At 41.1% G+C, this 23,291-nt stretch overlaps 1 long non-coding RNA gene across 1 annotated transcript; it reads right to left on the reverse strand.

Moving 5' to 3' along the window:
- Positions 1 to 8,768: 8,768 nt before the first annotated feature.
- LOC140598529 (uncharacterized) lies at positions 8,769 to 17,489 on the reverse strand. The gene is made up of 2 exons (XR_012000966.1): positions 16,048 to 17,489; positions 8,769 to 9,456 (listed from the first exon to the last, which is right to left on the reverse strand). It is a non-coding gene; the product is annotated as an uncharacterized lncRNA (long non-coding RNA).
- Between the last annotated feature and the right edge of the window lie 5,802 nt (positions 17,490 to 23,291).

Below are 23,291 nucleotides of genomic sequence, written 5' to 3' on the forward strand. Positions count from 1 at the left end.
GGTGATTTTGTTGAAAATGCTTGAGCTGGGGGCACCCAAGGTGGCTCAGTCAGTTGAACATCAGACTCTTGGTTTGCACTCAGGTTACAATCGCAGGGTCGTGAGATTAGGTTCTCCTGTCAAGCTCTGTGCTCAGCAGAGTCAGCCTGACCCCCTCCCCCGTTCTGCTCCTCCCCCTGCTTAATCTCTCTCTCTCAAATAAATAACACCTTCTTAAAAAAGGCCTTAGCTGGGACGCCTGGGTGGTCAGTGGTTGAGCATTTGCCTTTGGCTCAGGGCGTGATCCCGGAGTTCCAGGATCGAGTTCCACATCAGGCTCCCTGCAAGGAGCCTGCTTCTCCCTCTGCCTGTGTCTCTGCCTCTCTCTCTGTGTCTCTCACGAATAAATATATAAAATCTTTAAGAAAAAAAAATAAAAATGCCTTAGCTGAAAGAAGGCTGTTCAACATGATCTTTCAAAAAGCAAATATTCTTTTATTAAAAAGTTATTTATTTTAGAGGGAGAGAGAGACAGCGAGCATGAGTGGGAGTCAGAAGTAGAGGGCAGAAGGAGAGAGCATCTTCAAGCAGCCTCCCCACTGAGCTAGCAGCACCACAGGAGGGGGTGCCAATCTCAAGACCCTGAGATCATGACTTGAGCCAATACCAAGAGTCCCATGCTTTATGGAATGAGCCGCCCAGGCACCCGAAAAGCAAATATTCTTCAACCAGTGGTTTTCATTGTGTTGGTAATCAGAATACAACATAGAACAAATGGTTTTATGTTATCCATCTCTTGCATTATATCATCCATCATTCTGAATTTTTTGTTTTTTAGTCTATTTTAAAAGATTTGATTTATTTATTCACGATAGACATTGAGAGGCAGAGACACAGGCAGAGGGAGAAGCAGGTTCCATGCAGGGAGCCTGACGTGGGACTCGATCCCAGGATTTCAGGATTGCACCCTGGGCCAAAGGCAGGTGCGCTAAACTGCTGAGCCACCCAGGGATCCCCTGTTTTTTAGTCTTAATTCATTTTGCTTTATTTATATATCATTTTCAGCTAATTACTTTTTACTGTAAGCAGTTTGGAATATCAAAAAGCTGCAGTGGGGCAGCCCCAGTGGCGCAGTGGTTTGGCGCCTCCTGCAGCCTGGGGTGTGATCCTGGAGACCCGGGATCCAGTCCCACATCAGGCTTCCTGCATGGAGCCTGCTTCTCCCTCTGCCTGTGTCTCTGCCTTTCTCTCTCTCTCTCTCTCTCTCTCTGAGTAAATAAATAAATCTTAAAAAAAAAAACAAAAAGCTGCAGTAGTCTAAATGTCCAACAAGAGAAGTTGCAATAAATTAAATGCCTAAAAAATGGTTTTAAAAAGTATCAAATATAATTTTTTGGGGGGGGGCATACACTTGCATTATTTTATTTTGCTTTTCCAGTCTGAAGCTACTATCAGGGGCATTTAGTTATACAAATCACACAAAAAATAAAAGACCAAGACACCCAGAGTGAGATGCATGGCAGAGATGAACTGGTAGCGGGGGCTGGCAGGGGCCGGGCTGGGAGCCAGGGGCCTGCGGTTTCCCGATGGGGCTCTAGGTGGAGGGCGACGCCCAGCTTCATCCCACCCCAAGAACCGAGGAGTCCGGTCGGACAGGGAGCACCCATCACACTGGGGGTTCTGGCTGAGGCGGCGAGGGAGCTCAGCACCACCAGATGGGGAGAGAGGCCTAGGCACACAGGAAGGAGGGGGCCGGCGAGAGCCTCCTGGGGAGGTAGGGGCAGGTTCTGGATTCAGGGGAGCATCCTGCCCCCTCCCCCCAACTAGCAGACAAGGAGAGCACCGACTCCTAGAGATGCTGCTTCAAGATTCCCCCACAGGACCCCTTGAAAATCATTCACGGCTACCACGAGGCTTGCCTGGGTGCTTCCAGCAATAATGCTTCATATAAAAAAAAAAAGATACTGATTTGGTCATTTTCTGATTCCAGTCAGGCCAGGATGAAGGGAGAGAGAACAGGGCCCCAGGCCAGAGCGGGATGTGCGGAGGGTGAGCCTGCTTGGTGCACAGGAGCAAGCAGCAGGCGCACACTGGTTGCACCGCCTCCTTCCCGCGGCCTTCCCCAGACACAGGGAAAGTGCATGGGGCGGGGGGCGGGGGGCGATGGCCCAGTTCATGGGAAGTCGGGGGTAGAGGCTCTCACACGGGGACGTACTGGACGCTGACAGCCACGGTGGGCGTGCAACCCACCGCCTCCACCAAGAACGCCAGCTGCTATTTTGACATCGAGTGGTGTGATGGGCGGATCACACTGCGCGTGTCCGTGCAAGTGTGTGACAGCCAGGAAGAACGGCAGCTGGCTGCCTTGGTGGAGACAGCAGGGGACTCGGAGCTTTTCTTCATGAAGCTCATCAACCGTCCCATCTTCGTGTTCCGTGGAGAGCATGGCTTGCACCCTGGGCCAAAGGCAGGTGCGCCGTCACGGGCACCCCGGATGCCAACCGATCCAGCTACGATGTCTTCCAGCTGGAGTTCAATGATGGTGCCTACAACATCAAAGACTCCACAGGCAAGTGACTCGTCGGTCACCACCGGCAGCGACACCCCCGTGGACTTCTTCTTCAAATTCTGTGACTACAACAACGTAGCCATCAAGGTTAGCGGCGCTACCTGAAGGGGGACCATGCAGGGGTCCTGAAGGCCTGCGCTGAGGCCATCGAGCCAGCCAGCTCTGAGAGTACTAGCCCGCTGCCCAGCGACCCATCCCCTAATAACTCTCTTCTCCAGGCGGGCTGTGGCCTGGTGGTGAGCCCCTTGCCCTTCAAACTGGAAACCCAGCAAAACTGGTGCCCCTACCCATTGGCCCAGGCCTGGCCCTCAGAGGGATCTCAGATCCTTCTGTCCTCTCTTCTCTGCTGTGGGCGAGGCTGGCACCCCTTTCTTCTGACCTCAGACGACTCTGAGCCTTATTTTCCCAAAATGGCCAAGAAGAGTGGGGGGCTGGTGGCCTGGCGGGTGTGTAACTGGAATCTCCTGCCCCCTCCGACAGCTTTAAATGTAATTTTAGAGGAAAAAATATGTATGTATGTCATGTATATCATTGTGCTACATATGTATCATTGTGCTATATACATACATATATATCTCAATAAATATAGACACATATATCAGTGTGCTCCCAAAAGAAAAAGATATCAAACAGGTTAGCAGACCTTGTTTATTTGTTTTTATTGAAGTTCGATTTGCCGACATACAGTATAACACCCAGTGCTCATCCCATCACGTGCCCTCCTCAGTGCCCATCACCCAGTTACCCCAGCCTCCTCCCCGCCTCCCCTTCCACAACCCTTTGTTCATTTCCCAGAGTTAGGAGTCTCTCATGGTTTGTCTCCCTCTCTAAATTTTCCCAGTCAGGTCCCATCCTTTCCCTTATAATCCCTTTCATCATTTCTGATATTCCTCCTATGAGTGAAACCATATAATGGTTTTCCTCCTCCGATTGACTTACTTCACTCAGCATAATACCCTCCAGTGTTATCCACATCGAAGCAAATGGTGGGTATTTGTCCTTTCTGATGGCGGAGCAATATTCCCTATATATATATACATCTTCTTTATCCATTCATCTGTCGAAGGACACCATGGCTCCTTCCACAGTTTGGCTACTGTGGATATTCCTGCTATCAACATTGGGGTGCAGGTGTCCCAGCATTTCACTGCATCTGTATTTTTGGGATAAATACCCAGTAGTGCAATTGCTGGGTCATAGGGTAGCTCTATTTTTAACTTTTTGAGGAACCTCCACACTGTTTTCCAGAGTGGCTGTACCAGCTTGCATTCCCACCAACAGTGTAAGAGGATTCCCCTTTCGGGGATGTCTGGGTGGGTCAGTGGTTGAGCGTCTGCTTTTGGCTCAGGGCATGATCCTGACGTCCTGGGATGAGTCCCATATCAGGCTCCCTGCATGGAGCCTATTTCTCCCTCTGCTTACATCTCTGCCTCTTTCTGTGTCTCCCATGAACAAAGAAATAAAATTTTTAAAAAAGAGAGGATTCCCCTTTTTCCACATCCGCTCCAACATTTGTTTTTTCCTGCCTTGTTAATTTTCACCATTCTCACTGGTGTGAGGTGGTATCTCATTGTGCTTTTGATTTGTATTTCCCTGATGGCAAATGATGGGTAGCATTTTCTCATGTGCTTTTTGGCCATGTGTATGTCTTCTTTGGTGAAATTTCTGTTCATGTCTTCTACCCATTTCATGATTGGATTTTTTGTTTCTTGGGTGTTGAGTTTAATAAGTTATTCATAGATCTTAGATACTAGTCCTTTATCTGATATGTCATTTGCAAATAGCAGAGCCTATTTCTAAGTAGAAGGAGTTGTACATATTTTACCATGTTCTTCTGCTAGTCCATATGTTATAATTTTTCTAGAATTAACGTGTTATTTTCGCAGTAAAAAAATAATAAGTAACAAACAGACCTTGATAAATAAATAAACTTGATGCCAAGCAGTGGTACCACTTAGTGACTAAACAGCACAGGCGTTGGGCGGCCTAGGGTTCAATGTCTCTTTCTATGATTAATTGGCTGTGTAACTGCAAACAGCTTCATCGCTCAAACCACCAGTTTCTTCATTTGCAAGATGGAGAAAATAACAGTGCTTATCTCATAGACTGATTTTAAGGAATAAGGTGTTTGGCACATGATGAGCATTTGTGAATGGTAGTCGCTATTATTATTATTATTATTTTTATTATTATTATTTTTATTAATTATTATCATGATGTAAAGCTTGAAAGCCTGTGGTTAAAATATTCATTTTATTTTCAAATTTATTTCAACCCAACTGTCAAATAACGTTGCTCTGACAATGCTGCTTTTTACTAAATTTCATTTGGCCAAATTGATCTCAGCCAAAATATAATTCAATTCCACTGACTGCCTCCCAGAGCTCTGAATTGCTTTGGATTTCTGCTGCCACGCACTGTTCGCTTGTTAACATACTAATGCATCACTCTGGGATCAATCTGATCCCAACCACTTGTCTGAACTATATCTCAAGTGACCAGCCATCTGCTTTGTCTGCAGCTGAAGAGTTTCCCAGATCATGGGGCTTTCAGAGCTAAAACTAAGAAGAGTTCTGAGCAAAACATAGCTTTTGGTCACCCTAATTATACCCATCATGTTCTCCAAAACCACATTCTTAACTCTACTTACAATTTCCTACCAATAATATTTATTGGGTCCATCCCCCAATCTCTAGTCTCACCTCAAGACTCTCAATAGACAGAACCAGCCATAACCCAAATATGGCTTCAACAGCATATCCAATAGACTCCCATAATCTGAACTCAGTTTGTCCTCTCATCTTCAAATATCCTTCAAACGAACCTGCCTCCTATTTTTCAGTCCAATTGGTATACTTCCTCTCAAAAACACTGGACTCATTCCTGCCTTAGTACAACTGCAAAGATGCCACCTGGCCTCTCTTACAACGCTTCATCATCATCATCTGAGGCACAGGTCATTTTTATCCTTCTCCATCTCTAATCTACTAAATGCATGTAGGTTCCAGGAGTTTTTCTATATAAAGTGTTTTAATTTTATGGGTCACTTATAATCCATTTCAGTATTTTTTGTCACTTAATTCATATGATCAGTGAAATTCTAATATGTGTTGATATCATCTTCCCAAATATAATTTCCTCAAGGCAACAAACAAGAATTACCATGTGTTGCCCACAGCATTAGCTGTACTCATTACAGTTGCTCAACATTTGACAAATAATGAATAGTAAAAAAAAAAGCATATTAAGATGCTTGTGTCTATAGAAGAAAAACACTTAAAATAAAAGTTTACTAAAATAAATAAGTAAATAATAAGTAAATAAATAAATAAATAAATAAAAGTTTACTGATATTTTCCTTTATTTGACTTTGGTAATAGGCTATTACAATAAGCCAGGTCACAGATAGTGATGACTTGGGAATATTATGACAGGGGAATAGTGGAGATGGGGAGAAGTAATCAGTATGATCTGAAGAGAAAGCAGATGCTATTTCCTGACAGAATGTACATGCAGTATGAGAGTAAAAGGTTTAAGGATGAGTCCAGGGTACTACGGTTTTCCCTCAAGCATTCACAGATGTTACTCTATTTAATGATAATTCTTGGGATGCCTGGGTGGCTCAGCAGTGGTTGAGTGTCTGTCTTTAGCTTAGGGCATGATCCTGGAGTCCTGGGATTGACTCCTGCATTGGGCTCCCTGCATGGAGCCGGTTTCTCCCTCTGCCTATGTCTCTGCCTCTCTCTGTGTGTCTCTCATGAATAAGTAAGTAAAATCTTTAAAAACATTGAAAGGAAAATTTCCTGTTGAAAAATAATAATAATTCTTCTTAATGTTCAAAATAAAACACTAACTACAGATTTTTGCTTTGAATCAATATCTTCTCTGTATATTTCAACATATTTTCACGTGTTCCTTCACTCATGTGCCAAAGAATATTAATCAACTCATTTTTAAAAAAACATTTTATTTATTTATTTGAGATAGAAAGAACAAGATAGAACAAGCATGAGCTGGGGGTCAGCAGAGGGAGAAGGAGAAGCAGATTCCCTGTTGAGCAGAGAACTCATGTGTTGTTTGATGCCAGGACCTTGGGATCTTGACCTGAGTCGAAGGCAGAAGCTTAACCAAATGAGCCACCCGGATAACCCAAATTCAGCCATTTTTAAAGTTAACTACTATTCTTCAACAAATCTACACAGAGTCATTTATAATTCCCAACCAAAAAATAAATCATTTTAGTAACAAACTACTTGCAAAGCTCTTCCTTTGGACTGATAATCTATTCAAGTAAGTAAAGTACAGGAGAATGTTGATCTGTTTCTCTGAATGACACACAAAAATCATGGTGGCTTACAGTTTTATTAGATTCATCATTTTGGTAGTACCATCTCCTAGAGAATTCAGATTTACAGGCAAATTTGCACATACAAGAGCTTCTCTGAATGTCCTAGTTGTTAGGGTTTTTTAAACAAACTTAGGAAATGAAGATTAAACAAGCCCAGAAAAATGTAGTAAGTAACCTGGCTGGAATGATTCAACAGGAAAACTGGAGATAGTGTCTTATGGTAGAGCTGCTACAGAGTATTCTCTTGAGGCGGGTGCTCTGCCAAAATCCTAATGCACCACAATGACCGTTTCTGAATTCATAAAGTATGGAAGGGTTGCCATATAGTGTTATATCCAACTGTCATGAAGTTTGAATGATTACCTGTATGCATATAGTCTTTAAAAAATACTATCATCGATGTCATTACCTCTTTCCATACTAGTAACCTACTCTTACCTCGCTAGAGTGTCTTAGCTGATTGGGAAGTTCCAACACAGTACATAGTGATGGAATCAGCCCCTATGGCAGAATAAAAACTCAGATCTAGAGAGGAATAAGGAGAGAGACTGGACGATGGGCTTTAGAACTAGACTAGGAACTGACACTACTCTCCTACTTTCTGCCTATCTAGATATCCTTCCTTATCCCATGGGCCTCAATTTCCTCATCCATAAAGCAGAAAATAGAAAACTTATTTATGCCTTGGATCGTACTGCTATTTTCCAATAAGTGGCTAAGAACACATAAAAGAAACAACAATACCTCACATCGATAAAGCACTTGGCAATTGTCTAAAAATATCACGTACTTTATCAGGTTTTCACCTTCTGAGAGATGGATGAAAAAGTCAAGTGCATTTCCAAGTACACTGGGTGGAGAGACTCTGCCTTGGAATCAGATAGACCTGACTTGGGATTCTGGTATACAACTTATTAGCAATGTATCCTCAGGAAAGGTTATCTTAACTTCATTTATTACCTTATCTACAAAATAGGATCAATAGCACCTACCTAAAAGAGTAATTCTGGATTAAAAAATTCAAAAAATATCAGGAAGGGAGACAGAACATAAAGACTCCTAACTCTGGGAAACGAACTAGGGGTGGTGGAAGGGGAGGAGGGCGGGGGGTGGGGGGAAATGGGTGACGGGCACTGAGGGGGACACTTGACGGGATGAGCACTGGGTGTTTTTCTGTATGTTGGTAAATTGAACACCAATAAAAATTAATTTATTAAAAAAAATTTCAAAAAAATCTGGTTCCATCTCCCAGAAGAACACCTCCAAGCTGTGCACATTTTACCAATGGGAGAGTTGAGACTAAGTGATGATAAACAATTGTAAAGCTCACACTTAGCAAATCCTAGAGCCAGTCTAGAACTAGAACCATGAGAAGAACTGGCGTAGTGAACTCAGGAGTGAAATAGAATGAGTTAATCTATATATAGCTTTCAATTTTCCTGGATAAAACATTTCTTAAAGGAGGCTAAAACAACCCAATGCGTTTGACAGCTAAATGGAATTTGTCCTCATATATTTCTTTTATTTCTTATGGTTACTTTTCAGTGACTCACAAAACAATTTCCTTTCTTTGGCCAGACACCTATTATGTATTATGCTACCTCAATGTTGTGTGCAGGAAGAAAACTTATATTCTGTTATGTACATCTGATATTAATATACTCATGAAATAGCCACTTATATGTCATATACAAAGTAAGAGCACTTAATTAGGAGACAAGATTGTTCTTCTGGCTTTGGCTTTCCCATTTGGGCCCTTTCACCTTGGGCGAGTCTCATCATCTTTGAAACTCTTTCACTTAATCTGTAAAATGGTGTAGGTAGACTTTGTAATCTCATCCCTTTCAGAACTAGATTCAATCACAGGTGAAATAACATCTTTCCCAAGAGCTTTAATGACGTTAAAGAGAAATGCATATACAGGATGATGTGATCATTGCTGCCCCTCTCAGACCTCACCCTTTGAAAAGGACAGTTGGTATGGAATTAAGAAACACACTTAAGTGGGATATGACAGTGAAAAACTGGAATACACAATCTTGGAAGATTGGGGGAGGGGACTTCTCTGAAATTACACAGGATAATGTAAGCCACCATTTGATAAGCTTTTACCAATGGAACTGCTTCTGTATTGTGGCAATAGCTAGGACCAAATAAACTCACAATGCCTTCCAGTCTAATTCTTTCTGATTCCATCACTATCACAAAACATTTACTCCTGGATATCTAGATGTATCTACTTTTCAAACTTCCTATCTCCTTCCAACATCCAGCATCACTCACAAATCTCCAATTTCTCTGACAACTTGCCCACTGTCCCTTTTCAAGTACCATACCCCACTAAGATTTCATGTTCTCATGCATTTGAAGTTCAGTTCTGCTATTTCAAAACAGCAAATGTAACTATCTCTTGTTTTGTAAGGAAATATAGTCCCCACTGTGCACAAGTAAATATAACTCTAGAAAAGGCCATGCGTGATTTGGTATTTCAGCTGCACCTGTCTGTGACTTAACTTGGTTTCTCTTTACTTGCTGGGAGACTGTTGTCCACATGTGGATGCTGTTAAAAAAAAAAACAAAACATGACTATGAAATTGGCAAAGGCATAATTTAGTGTATTGAAATGGTAGTAGATAGCGTCAGATTATCCAGCCAAATTGACTAATGACTAATCAATACAATAGGAAATAATCTTCAAAATTCCTAAAGTTACAAACTGAAACTATACCAGTATGGACGAAAAAAGTTTGAACTCCCGCTCAATTATCAATAGAAGTAGGAGACAAGTGATAAAGGTGGAGAAAATAAAATATAATGAAGTAGGAAGTAAGAATTCCATATGTAATGTCCTTTCACTTAATTCTTCCTTACAAAGATCCTAATTCAATCTCAACCTGTATATTAACATCAGTTCTACAGAGTTCAAAAAATAAAGCTGAAAAATATCAGGAAAAAAATATTTCCACAATAAAATTCACAAAATATATCCTTAATACTCCTCTAACAAAACAAAAAATCTTTAAAATGAACACTGGGTGTTTTCTGTATGTTGGCAAATTGAACACCAATAAAAAATAAATTTATTATTAAAACCTAAAAAAAGACCTGACTGTAACAGAGCATTGCATTCCTATTTATTTACTCCCATCCCAGGAGGGGGGACTGTACCAAGTTGTGATCTAGCCCAGAGTGATGTGTGTGTATGAGGTGTGTACTGTATCAGGCTTGACCAAATGACTTGTACTGACACATGAAATGTGACTGGAAGCAAAGTGAATCATGTCCAAGAGAATGCTTTAAGAGTCGTCATGTTTGGGTGACTGTTCTTTCCCTTCTGCCAGAAAAATGCATGTCTCTTGTAAGTGTTGTTCCCTTACACATCAAGTGGAACCAAATGCTGGAAAGAGTCACAGCCTCCTGTACCCCACACTTGCATGGACAAGAGCTAAATCTTTGTTGCTAGAAACCGCTAAGACTTTAAGGTTATTTGTTTGAGCAGTCTTCTTGGCAAAAGTTGACTGATACAATGACTTAAGCAAAATAATATTTTTTAAATTATTCCCTTGGTAAAAATGAAGCATCTTTTAATCAAGGAAATTTATGTGAAGCAGAAAAATGACAGGTGTATTCAAAAGAGTGAACTGTGCAAAATAAGTTAATTTCATATTTACGGCACACTCATCGGGTCCTATTAAAAAGTGAAGTTTCAAACAAATGTAAATGTTTCTTTTCTTTTCTTTTAAAAAAGATTTATTTATTTATTTGTGAGAGAGAAAACAATGGAGGGGAAGAGGGAGAGCAAGAAGGAGAGAAGCAGATTCCCTGCTGAGTGTGGAATCCTACTCAGGGCTGGATCCCACAATCCATGAGATCATGACCCGAGGTGAAATCAGGAGTCAAATGCTTCACCAACTGAGCCATCCAGGTGACACTAAAATGGTCTCTGATGGTTTCTAATCACAGCTAATAATCAGCCACACAGCAAGGAAACAATTTAATAGGATTCCTAAGAATGGGATCCTATATTAGACAAAAAAACTAAGTCCATAAATAAAAAACAACAACCACAAATCACTAACATATATGCTATGTTTCTCTGAGGGGCTCAGGCAAAGACAGTAATCTTTAAATATCTTACAAAAAAAAAAAATCTGACATGGAAAAAAAGTCAACAGAAAAGACAAGAAGAATAAAAAGAAAAATCTGTTACACAGAAAACATGTGATCTGATCCTAGGAAACAGGTACTCTTCACAGGAAAAAAAAAGGTATACCTCAACTATTTTACTGAGATAAATTACCAATCTCGACAGGCCAAGAAACTTTAGAATAAGATTATGTCACAGAGAACAGAGTGGCTATTTTATAGACAAGCAATTAGAGAGCATATTGTGTTCCCAGAGCATTTTTGCTCTATTTTACATCAGAAGTTTTTTAACTGACCTCCACTTAACTCATTCCCAGATTTACCTGACACTGCATCAAGTCAGCTGAATGACGTCCAAAGCAAAGTCTTCTCAGTTGGCAGCCTGCTCTCTGCTTTACTGGCACACCTCTGTCCTCAGCCCTTGACTAGCATGCTTGTGTCGCGAGAGTCCCTTGTGTGTGTTCCCACATATGTTTATGACACTTGTACAAGATATTTTAATCGATAACTTAACCAAATATTACATAAACCAAAGATATACGAGTTAGAAAAAAATTCATTTGTTTCTAAGAAAATCAGCTGTATATTTTTAAAAAACACTCAAAGGTAAATCTGTAAAAAGAACTGTCAAGTTACAGAAGGAAAAGAAAAGAGGAAAAAAACAAAAAAAGTTACAGAACGAAAGCAATTATAAAAGATGGAGGAAAATCATAAGTCTGGAAGGAGTTTATACTCCACTTGCTTTACAAGAAGGAGGCTTTACTCATATTACTTTAAAAATAGCAAAACTGAATACTATAAGGAGTGGTTATAAAAAATATATATGGTTGCAAACTCTAGTGAGAAAACCTATGCTCAGAATCAAGAAGGCTTTGGTCATAAATTTTATTTTTTTTAAAAAGATTTTGTTTATTTATTCATGAGATAGAGACAGAGACAGAGACACAGGCAGAGGGAGATGTAGGCTCCATGCAGGGAGCCCGACGTGGGACTGGATCCCGGGTCTCCACTATCACGCCCTGGGCTAAAGGTGGGACTAAACTGCTGAGCCACCCAGGCTGCCCATAGTTTTAAAAATTAAAGAATCAATGTGTTCTCATTCATTTAGGGAATATAAATAATAGTGAAAGGGAATATAAGGGAAGGGAGAAGTAATGTGTGGGAAATATCAGAAAGGGAGACAGAACATAAAGACTCCTAACTCTGGGAAATGAACTAGGGGTGATGGAAGGGGAGGAGGGTGGGAGGTGGGGGTGAATGGGTGACGGGCACTGAGGGGGGCACTTGACGGCATGAGCACTGGGTGTTATTCTGTATGTTGGTAAATTGAACACCAATAAAAAATAAATTTATTATTTTAAAAAAGAATCAATGTATACTTACAAAACTTAAACTAAAATTAAATGGTTGAAATATCAGTTCTATTTTCCCTGCTAGCACAAACTTTTTCTATTACCTGACCACGTACCGGTCCATATCACATCAGAAAAGAGAATTTCAACCAAATTATTATATAACCAAGTTTGAGCAACAGATTCCCCACACATGCCTCCCTAACCAACTTTGCTATCCCTATCAAAGTATTTCCCACCCTGATCTGTATTTATTTAGATGCATCCCCCAACTGGGCTGCAAACTCCATGGGGGAAGGGGTTATATCCTCAAATTACATATAAATTATCATTCCCCAAATATATATTATTCTCAATGGCAGGAGACTTCACTAAACACGGATTTCTCCTTCCCCTTGCCTCCTCCCTTCCCCAAAGATTCCTTGCTCCCAGAGGGCACGCAATACATCATATTCATCTATGTAGAAATCTCAGTACCTGACTCAAAACCTTGCTCACTGAGGGCCAGACACAAAGAACCCAATGGACTAAAAACTAAGAAAAATAACTGGCATTTTCCTGTAAATTAATAAGATGATAAAGGCAAGAATGTCATTCAGGAAAGTGGAACTTGCTAGAAAAAGGATTGAGGAATCAAGTTCGCATTCCCAACAAATTCTTAAGAAATCAAAAGTTAACCAATAATTGAGAGTATTTTAACCGACTGGAAATAAGAGGACAGAGTAGATAAGCAGATGTGCTTCCTGGAAAGAGAACCAGAATCAGGCCAAGCACACTCCACTCACATACCAAAAGTCAATTCAAAAACCTATGAGAGAAACCGAGTGTTCATTCAATGCATTTATTGTAGCACATCATGTGCACCATCCTGCAGGACCCCCCCAACCCCCACCACTCACAAGAAAGTCAATACCAGTTTCTGCTCTGTAGGACTTGACATGCTTTTGGTGGAAACAGAATAGGAACTGGTTAAATTACCATAAAAAGTAAAAGGGGCCAAGACAATTGCATGGAGAGCAGCAGCTATGGAAGTCTCAGAGGCAGTTTCACAACAGTGTTTGAGATTCACTCTGAACCTTGAAAACTAGGAAAGTTTGGGACAAGACAAGATTGAGAGGGAGTGGGTTTATTAAAATAGGGCAAACAATGTCAGCAAAGTCACAGTATTACCAAGCGTAGCTCAGATTATGGTAAGCAACAAACCTAGCTAGAACACTGGGTATTGCAGACAAGTTGTAGAAAAGGAGACTGAAAGAGCAGCTTCGATGTGTGGAGTGACTGAAAAGTCAGGCACAGATTCAACATGCCCTGCCTTTGGCTCAGCTCGTGATCCTGGAGTCCGGGGATCCAGCCCTGCATCAGGTTCTTTGCTCAGTAGGGAGCTTGCTTCTCCCTCGGCCTTTACCTGCCTTCATGTTCTCTCTCTCTTGCTGTTTCTAATAAATAAAAAAAATCTTTTAAAAAAATCTAAATATGCCTTGTCAATTGCAGCATTTGAAGAAAATTATAAGGCAACCACCTCACCCTAATGAAATAGAAAAAAAAAGACTAAAAAGTAGAAATCTATAATAAATTTTGTTCATTTGATCAATATGATGGTATATTTTATGTATCAACCTGACTGAATCATAGGGTGTCAGATATCTGGTCAAACATTATTCTGAGTGTATCCATGAGAATATATTCAAATGAGATTAAGATGTGAATTCATTGACTGACTATAGGAACTTGCTAGCCACAACATGGGTGGGCCTCATCCAATCAGCTCAAGGCCCAAACAGAACAAAAGACTAACCCTCCCCTGAGAATTCCTCCTGCCTGACTGCCTCCAAACTGGGACATTAGCTTTCTTCTGCCTTTGGACCTAAGTTGAAACACTGGTTGTGTCTCGAGCTTGAGAGTCTTTGACCTGAGCTATACCCTCAGTTCTCCTGGTTCTTAGGCCTTCAGACTCAAACTAGTACAGCACCAGCTCCCTTTGGTCTCCAGCTTGCTGGCTTACCCTGCGGATCTCAGAACTTGTGAGCCTCCATAACCACCTTAGCCAATTCTTAGAGTGAGATATATATATATATATATATATATATATATATATATATATATACACACACACACACACACACACACACACACACACACACACATCCTATTGATTCTGCTTTTCCGGAGAGCCCAGACTAATACAATCAAACTTGAAATTTCAGATGTCTGTTATATTGCTACAATAGAATCTATCTGATAAAAAACTAAAGGACTCTTGATACACCTTCTAGTCAATGAAAACATGTTAACCTTGACCAAAATGTAACATTAAATAGCCTTCAGATAAGTTCAGAGCAATAGTCATTCAATATCAACCATTTTTAATTTTACTTCTTTTTATTTTAATGAAGAAAGAAATACTTCTTATATAGATAAACAATTCTTTTGAGAAAAAAAAATGAGCCTGTATGTGCAAGAGTCATGCTAGGACTAAGTATAACACAGTGAAATAAATAAAGCAGGCACAGTACCCAACCTCAAAGAGCTTACAGACTAGGTAGGGATAAGCCATTAATCAACCACCAAAGAAATGGAAAATAACCTGATGAATGCAAGGACAATGATGAACATGGTGCTACTGGAGTATATAATGGAGAGAGCTAATCTCATCTGGAGTTCAAGGATGGTTTCTTGGCCCTGTGATGACTGAACAGAGGAATCTAGCAAAGGAAAAAGAGAAAATGCAAATGTAGAGCAAGTGGAAGGCACTCAGACATTTAATAGCTGGGTAAAAAGCGTATAAGCTGCAAAAAAATAGAACAAAAAAATGAGTGGCTAGGAGATGGTTTCAGTGAAGTCAAGGAAGAGAGTGCTTTAAGAGGGAGGTATCTGTCATCTGTCAACAACCCCTAATGCCACTGGGCAGATCAGCAGAAGGAGCTCCAAAAAGCCTGCAGTGCTTTAGTGACACAAAGTGCATGGTGGCCTGAGAGAGTCACTAGAAAGCTCAGGGCAGAAGCCATCTCAGTGCGGGCAGAGGAGCACATTGGAGGTGAGAAAACTGGAGACCTAGAATATCCAAGCAAAGAGGGGATCCCTGACGAAAGGGGATGTAGAATCAAGAGGGAACAATTTTGAAAAGAAAAAGTCTGAATGTTTAATATCAATGACAATGATCATCAGTGTCAGAGGGTGAATATCAAATGAAGAGAGGGGATGCTCTACGTCCTAAGTGTTCATCAGAGGGGGTACACAGGCTTGTTCTTCAGAAAGAGGAGGGGACAGACACTTCTCTATGCCGGGAGGACGAAAACAGAACGAGTGCACCGATGAGTGAGTGTGAGTGTGTGCTGTCAGGAGCTGATGTGTCAGTGTTATTTACAGTATCTTTCCAGTTGTTTACTGACATTCTAGGGTTAAAATTACCATAGGGTTTCCTATGGGATTCAGATGGTGTCAACAGAATTAAAAATCTTACGTGTGGCAAGGTACAAAGTATTTCAAGGGATTATTAAATGTCACTTTTGTGTACAATATGGCATTGGTCCTACCATGAATTGAAACAAAGCAAAATATATTTATAAAAGTTTAATATAGCATATAAATACCCAATAATGTGCATTTAAATTTAATAGAGAAAAAAATGAAGAAAGATCAGGAAAGCTGTTTACAAGCACACTACATTCCAAAGTCTACAAATGGGCCCATGGAACTAAGTCGCGGAGGGAAAGCTCTCCAAAGCCTGCTTGGTTCCATGCTGTTGCTAGAGGAAGAGTCAGGGAAACTGTCAGCAAGAATGACCATGCTCCTTTTTCTTTGATTTTCCTTTCTGAAAAACAAAAAGAATGGGAGGGAGTGAGGGAGGGAGGGAGGGAGGAAGGAAGGAAGGAAGGAAGGAAGGAAGGAAGGAAGGAAGGAGAAAGAAAGAAGGAAAGCAAACCGATAGACAGACAGACATGTAACCCACCCCTAACTGTGCACAGCCATACATCACAGGACTTAGTTCACCAAAGGGAAAGACACAAGGAAATGTCGCTGTCATCTCTGCCCACTGAGATGAATTAAATCAATCGCCCATTCAATCCCGCCTGAAGGAGGCAGCTGAGCTGGGGCGGGACCCTGAGGCTGCGTGTCCTGCCCCTGAACAAGGGGCCTGGGACGCGGCCTGGGCGCTGCTGCTCCTGCTGGCGCTGCTCCAGGCGCCTGTGGACAGCGCGCGCCTGCACGGATCTCTGCATGCAGAGAATTCGATGCCTCAGGAAACCACCAACAGGGAATGTCACCTCTGTGACCTCCAGCTCTAGGAGCCAGGCCACCAGCAGCTCCGGGAACCCGCTGACCAACCGCCATCTCCATCTCCAAGACGCGTGGCTACAGCCAGAATCCCAGCAGCTGGGGGCTGGGCCAACAGGATCTCCAGCAGCTCAGGGTCCCAGAACACAACCCAGGCGACACTGGCCTCGGAGACCATCCCCACGACAGTTCAGCCGCGGCCTTTTCTTATCAGTCACAATCACACCAGCTATTAGCTCTAAAGGAAATCCAGGATCCAGAGTGGATACTGGCAGCTCTCTGGGCGGTATTGTGCTGACACTGGGTGTCCCGTCGGTTCCTTACATCGGAGGCAGAAGGTATTATTCCAGAAGAGGCGTTCGATCACGAACCATTGGTGAACATGATGCCATCATCTAAGGAGGTCCAGGACCAGTGGAAGAAGATGGATACAGCCCTGTCAGATCATTTCGGTGATTCGGCCATGCACATAATATACAATGTGCTATATAAACATCTGGAGCGTCCTCCTGGTTCCTAAAGGGAAAACGGGTTTGGTTTGGGTTTTCTAAAGGAGTATTTGGAACATAGAGTTAATGCAATGGTTATAGTCACTTTTAAGAAATACACAGTAAGACAAGGCCTGCCCTTTCCTTGTATGGCACTGGTCACAGCAGGGGAGTGATCGGCAGACATGGTCCCCCATGGGTGCTGTGCCCTCCCCGCATACAAATAAGGCCCTCAGGATGCTGACAGAAACACCACACAGCAAAAATTATAGGAGTTCACCAGCTCGCAAGCATAACTTTAAAGCGTTGTGCCGGGTGCACTGCCCCCAGGGCCCAGTCAAACCAGCAATGATATCTGGGCTTTGCCCTGCTAGGGAGAGCCTGAACTTTCAATGAGAGGTAATCTAAGTATTTTTTTCCTCTGTGTATTTCACTAAATTGGAACACTGAACAGTGTTTTAAAGATTTGGTTAGGTTATTGCTGATGTGAGACTAGTGTCACTACCAGAAATTGCTCTATTTCATATGGAACAGTTATTTTCTGTTTAGTGAATATTTTTAAGAGGTGTAAAGCTTTCTGCTCCTAGAATCGCTGAATGTCCTGTAAACTTCCCTAACCTAAGTTCCTCCTGTGATTTCCAAACCCACCCCACAAGCTAAGGCTGTGCCAGTCCATCCAGGGGCCGTAGGGCAGCACTACCTACACAACCCCTCAGGCTCCCACCTACATACCAAATGCTGCATTTTTGTGCACTGTTGATTTTACTCAGATTGGGGACATAGCATTTTTATACTACAAAAGCTTTGGAGTACATTTTTAAGGCTTTTAAAGATAAGCTTTTATTATTCTTCAGGCCACTGGTCTCCTGGGGGCGGGCACATGGCTGTATTATGGTATTAGAGAAAGCCCCATGTTGTAGGGACCCCAGGGCCAGTCAATGTAGTTCCTGTTACAAGCAGCCAAAACTCGTTCATGTTTGGTGAAAAAATGGTACTTAATCTGACTATATGACCATCCGACAGAGTGTTGCTATCTTAGTAAATTTCTGCTAATCCAGAAATGCACTAATATGTCCTAATGTCCCTCGTCTGCACTGCAAAGGATTTAAATGTGACTTGTGATCAGCTTTTGTGTTTCAGAGGATGCTAGGAATTTCTATGTAAAAGCATCACGTCTACGCACTGTGCATTAAGGCCTAGTCTGCTGAGGACCAGGTAACGCCGCAGGCCTGAGATGTGTATTGTAGAAGGAATCCAAGAAAGCCTGGGTGGGCAGAGTTGGTAACAGACCACATACTTGCCTGGTAGGAACCCCCACCGTTTCCATTTCTTTGTAAAATGACTAGGCGGGTGGGGGTGTTTTCAATTTTACCTTTTTCATCTCTTGTGTTCTATGTGCTTCCCGGCTTGAGGTCCATTAGAACCCCAGAGGCAGGGGATCCCTGGGTGGCGCATCGGTTTGGCGCCTGCCTTTGGCCCAGGGCGCGATCCTGGAGACCCGGGATCGAATCCCACGTCGGGCTCCCGGTGCATGGAGCCTGCTTCTCCCTCTGCCTGTGTCTCTGCCTCTCTCTCTATCTCTCTGTGACTATCATAAATAAATAAAAATTAAAAAAAAAAAAGAACCCCGTAGGCAGCCGGATTCTGAGCACTCTGAGGATAGGGAACCACTTCATGTCCCTGAATACCTTTCCGGTGGCCTGAGGCCTGTCTTCTCCGTGTGGAAGCTGCATCGCTCACTTCCCAGGCCAACCACTGCTCCCCTAGTGCACATTTCACGGGCATAAACTCATTACCTAGTCCTGTTCACTGCGGCAAATACTCGCTTCTGTTCCCGCTGAGAAATGTATTCACTTGAGATACGTGAGAATCCAATCCAGGACTTTAGATAATCCAAAACATGAATCACTCCCATTCAGGTAAATGAGAGTTGACAATATATTCGTGAGAATTTTGTATTTTTAAGGAGAAAAATTTAAAGCAAATTCCTTTAACTCTTTTTTCCTTTTATTATAATGACCAGGTTTTGGTATTTAATTGTCACTGAGAACTATTTTTAGAATAAAATTTTGTTCTTCATCTAAAAATTAAAAAAAATAAAAAAGTAAATACCAACCTAAGAAATAATAGACACATCAGTCAGTTGATTATGCATTTAATTAATAATAATAGTGTGTATAGTTTTGACATAAGTCAGCCATGATAATAATATATTTAATTACTTTTTAGACTCTTGTTAAACAAACTCCCGGGATCCCTGGGTGGCGCAGCGGTTTAGCGCCTGCCTTTGGCCCAGGGCGCGATCCTGGAGACCCAGGATCGAATCCCACGTCGGGCTCCCAGTGCATGGAGCCTGCTTCTCCCTCTGCCTCTCTCTCTCTCTCTCTCTCTGTGTGACTATCATAAATAAATTAAAATAAAATAAAGTTTAAAAAAAAGAAAAAAAAAACAAACTCCAAAAAAGGGAAGGCCACATTTTAGAACTCCTCTCCTTTTTTTAAATTTATTTTTTATTGGTGTTCAATTTGTAAACATACAGAATAACACCCAGACTCATCCTGTCAAGTGCTCACCTCAGTGCCTGCCACTCAGTCACCCCCACCCCACGCCCACCTCCCCTTCCACCACCCCTAGTTCGTTTCCCAGAGTTAGGAGTTAGAACTCCTCTTCTATTCAACTCTGTACCCTCTTGATGCAATAAAGCACCACAAACAGTGGCCTACAACTCAGTAACTTATCTTCCTTTTTCTTTTCTCCAAGCAGTCTTTTTTTTTTTTTTTAGGCACAGGATTTCTTTTATTTTTGATTTTTTTAATAATAAATTTATTTTTTATTGGTGTTGAATTTGCCAACATACAGAATAACACCCAGTGCTCATCCCATCAAGTGCCCCCCTCAGTGCCCAGCACCCAGTCACCGCCCCCCCCCGCCCACCTCCCCTTCCACCACCCCTAGTTCATTTCCCAGAGTTAGGAGTCTTCATGTTCTGTCTCCCTTCCTGAGCAGTCTTTTTTGGATCATGTGAGATTTCCAAAGAGGGCTAAGGCACAATGAAGGATGACTAAAGTTCTAGGAAACATTTTTCCTAAGGTTCTAAGAAACATTTTTCTTAAGGTTCTGTGAGCTTGTTTCTCAAATTCTCATAATTTAATATACTTAGCTGAATACATCTTTATTGTGCAGGTTACATTCACTGAATTATATAAACTATAAATATAAATCATAAAAATTTATATTACAAGACAAATTTTAAACCGTCTTTTGAATATTTTATTAATTCAATGATGCAATGTAGAACTTCACATTTTATTTTGTATGGCTAAGTAGTGGCTGAATCTTTTATGAGTATCCACTCATGTTACTAGATGGAATACATTTTTCTTGAATAAAAATCTCCCTAGAAACACAACTTTCCTTCATAAAGAACTAAATCTAGCTAATTCAAGTGTTTTATGTTATGTGCATTAAATTAACTTCACTTTGCAGCTTATTGACTATTTTTATACCAATCATTAAAAAATAATCTAATACTCATCATAAAATATATCCCCAATTTTTTAAAAAAAGGCATTTTCTTCTCTATCTTCCTACACAAAGAAATCCTGTCTGGAAACAAGCAATATGTATGTTTAATTTTAGTTGTCTAGATATTAGATTTAACACTTAAAAGTGTTATATTCTTTTAATTTCCTCTTGTGATAAGTGATGTATTCATGTTATTTGCCTTACTGAATCTAACTCGAATGCCTCTTCTTTTCATCATAGTTTTTAGCAACAAAAGATTGTAAACTTTCTCCTTTTTAGTTTTTACCATATCTCTTCTTAAACCTGTGTATTTAATGCAATGTGGATTAATTTTAGAATACTAATCTTTCATTATTACATTTGTTAAGCATAATTTGAAAGAACCCTGCAGCAAATACCATCTTCCCATGAACCTTAGTCATTTCACTGCTCTATATCCAGGTTTCTGAGTAGTCCAGACAGGACTGCCAGGTTCTTAGTCAATGGGGTATCTTAATCGAAGGCTCTGATTATCTGTGGTAATAACCATAAAAAGATCTATGACCTAACAACAAGATGCTGTTGGCCACACAGTTATGTGGCTCAGAGATAAGCTACTTACACAGTAGACCAAAATGTGTACACACATACCAGTACATACTCAGCAATCCCAGGGTAAAAATGTAACACTTTGCCAGACCAAATACTTCCATGCACATGAACAGCAGACCAGAGTTCAAGTGGAAGAATTTGCTTTCTGTGACTTCCAAGGAAAGAGACATAAGCTTTCTTCCGAATTGAAAAGGCACACTGGACGAGGTGTACTGCATCAGGAGAGAAACGAAAGGGAACAGAGGAGGCCAGATCACCCAGCATTCACTGAGCCCCGACTGCCAGGGTGGGCAGTGAGAAAATAAACATAGCTGTTCTGTGTTCCTCAGTTCAGTTCTTGAGGAACTCAGTTCAGTGACAAAAACACATATATAAGTAAATCATTTCTCTAAGTGGGCCCATGGATATATTACTCTAGATTTCTATTCTAGAGGGTTTGGGAAAATCTTAAACAATTCTGCTTCAAATTCACTTAAAATGTTAAATTAGAAATTAAATAGAATTTAATTTTCAATTAGTAATAATAATAACTTTAAATATAAAATCGAAGACTCAGCACTTTTCCTCCCAAAGAAGAATTTCACAGAATTCCTTTTTTAAATTCTATTTCATACTTTCAGTATCACCAATCCTGTTAACAAAGGCCGCAGCGCAGTTAGGAAACAAACACTCTAGCTTCTCCTTGGTTGATGCCTCAGCGGTAGGCTTTACTGCCCTACAAATTATGAAGGTGTAGGCTCACTTAAATGATTTCTAAAGACCCTACCTACTAACATCCAGCATTCCCCATTCGGAAAGGTAGCTGACTGCAGGCACAAGGTTGACTAAGAAACAATCAGCTGGCACAAAACCTGCTTCTCTTAAAAAGCTGAAAGCGGTTTAGCATAATAATAATGATCTTAAACCTATCTCTAAAGCTGCCAAACCACCATATCTAATAAAGGTCTCTGCACAGCACAACAAGATATCTTCCCTACAGGACATTTCTTACATTTATAAAGTCCTAGTAACCTTTCCAAAGAGAAGACAGGCCACCCAGCCGTAGCCAGTACGATGGCCCCGGTAAACAATATTCAAGTGGCCTAAGTGAACACATGCTTCCCTGTGCATCCAACTGAGGAGCCCAGGAACAGGGCACTAGGCTGCTGCTGTCTTCATTGGGAGTAGGCCCGTTAGGACTGTCATCCACATAGCACGTTGTTCCTTGAGTGGTGATTATTTACTTAAACGTCTTTGGCATGCTTGGGATTTATACCAGCTACCTTGAGATGTTAGAGAAATAAAACAGACTTTGCTCTGTTTTATATAGAAACAAAACTACAGAGACAAAAACTATACACATGGCAGAGTGGTGATAAAAATACTTGCTAACTTATATGGCACACATAGGGGCCAGGTGTTTTGCTTATGTTATCTTATTTAACTTAATCTTCACAAAATCCAATGAGGTAGGTATTATCATCATTAATTCACAACAGAAACAAGAGTTCCAAGATTATTTTTACCACTATGGAAACAGTGACTAGATTATCTTTTGAACTATAACATGTCCAGTGTTCTGTACAGGCCCTGGCCCACAGCAGATGCTCGAGGGCTATCAGTTGAATGAATGCATCAAGTGAAGTGTTCAGCCAACAAGGGTCAGGGCCAGAAATTAGGCCTTTAAATTGCCTTTCTTAACAGAATCCAAACTGGGCTCAGTTCTGCATTCTTTCTACTTCTATATCAAGTGGTTGTTTTGTCCACTGACTCTAACTTTTCCTCATCCTCCAACAAAGCTAATTTCCCTCACCAAAGGGAAAAAGAGGCTAAAACACATATTGCCTACGCATGACTTTTGTATAAAAGAAAAGAAGGTGCAATGCCTTTGAATGAATTCAGGATGTTTTGAGAACTTAAAAATATCAAGGAACATGAGTTCTAAATAACTCTAAACTATGTATATTCTTAAATGAAACTGTTTGCAAATGTTCAGTAGTTTCAAAACTATCTAAATAGTAAATTCAGAAGCATGGAAG

This window comes from Vulpes vulpes, chromosome 4 (assembly GCF_048418805.1).
Source record: "Vulpes vulpes isolate BD-2025 chromosome 4, VulVul3, whole genome shotgun sequence".
NCBI classification, from domain to species: Eukaryota; Metazoa; Chordata; class Mammalia; order Carnivora; family Canidae; genus Vulpes; species Vulpes vulpes.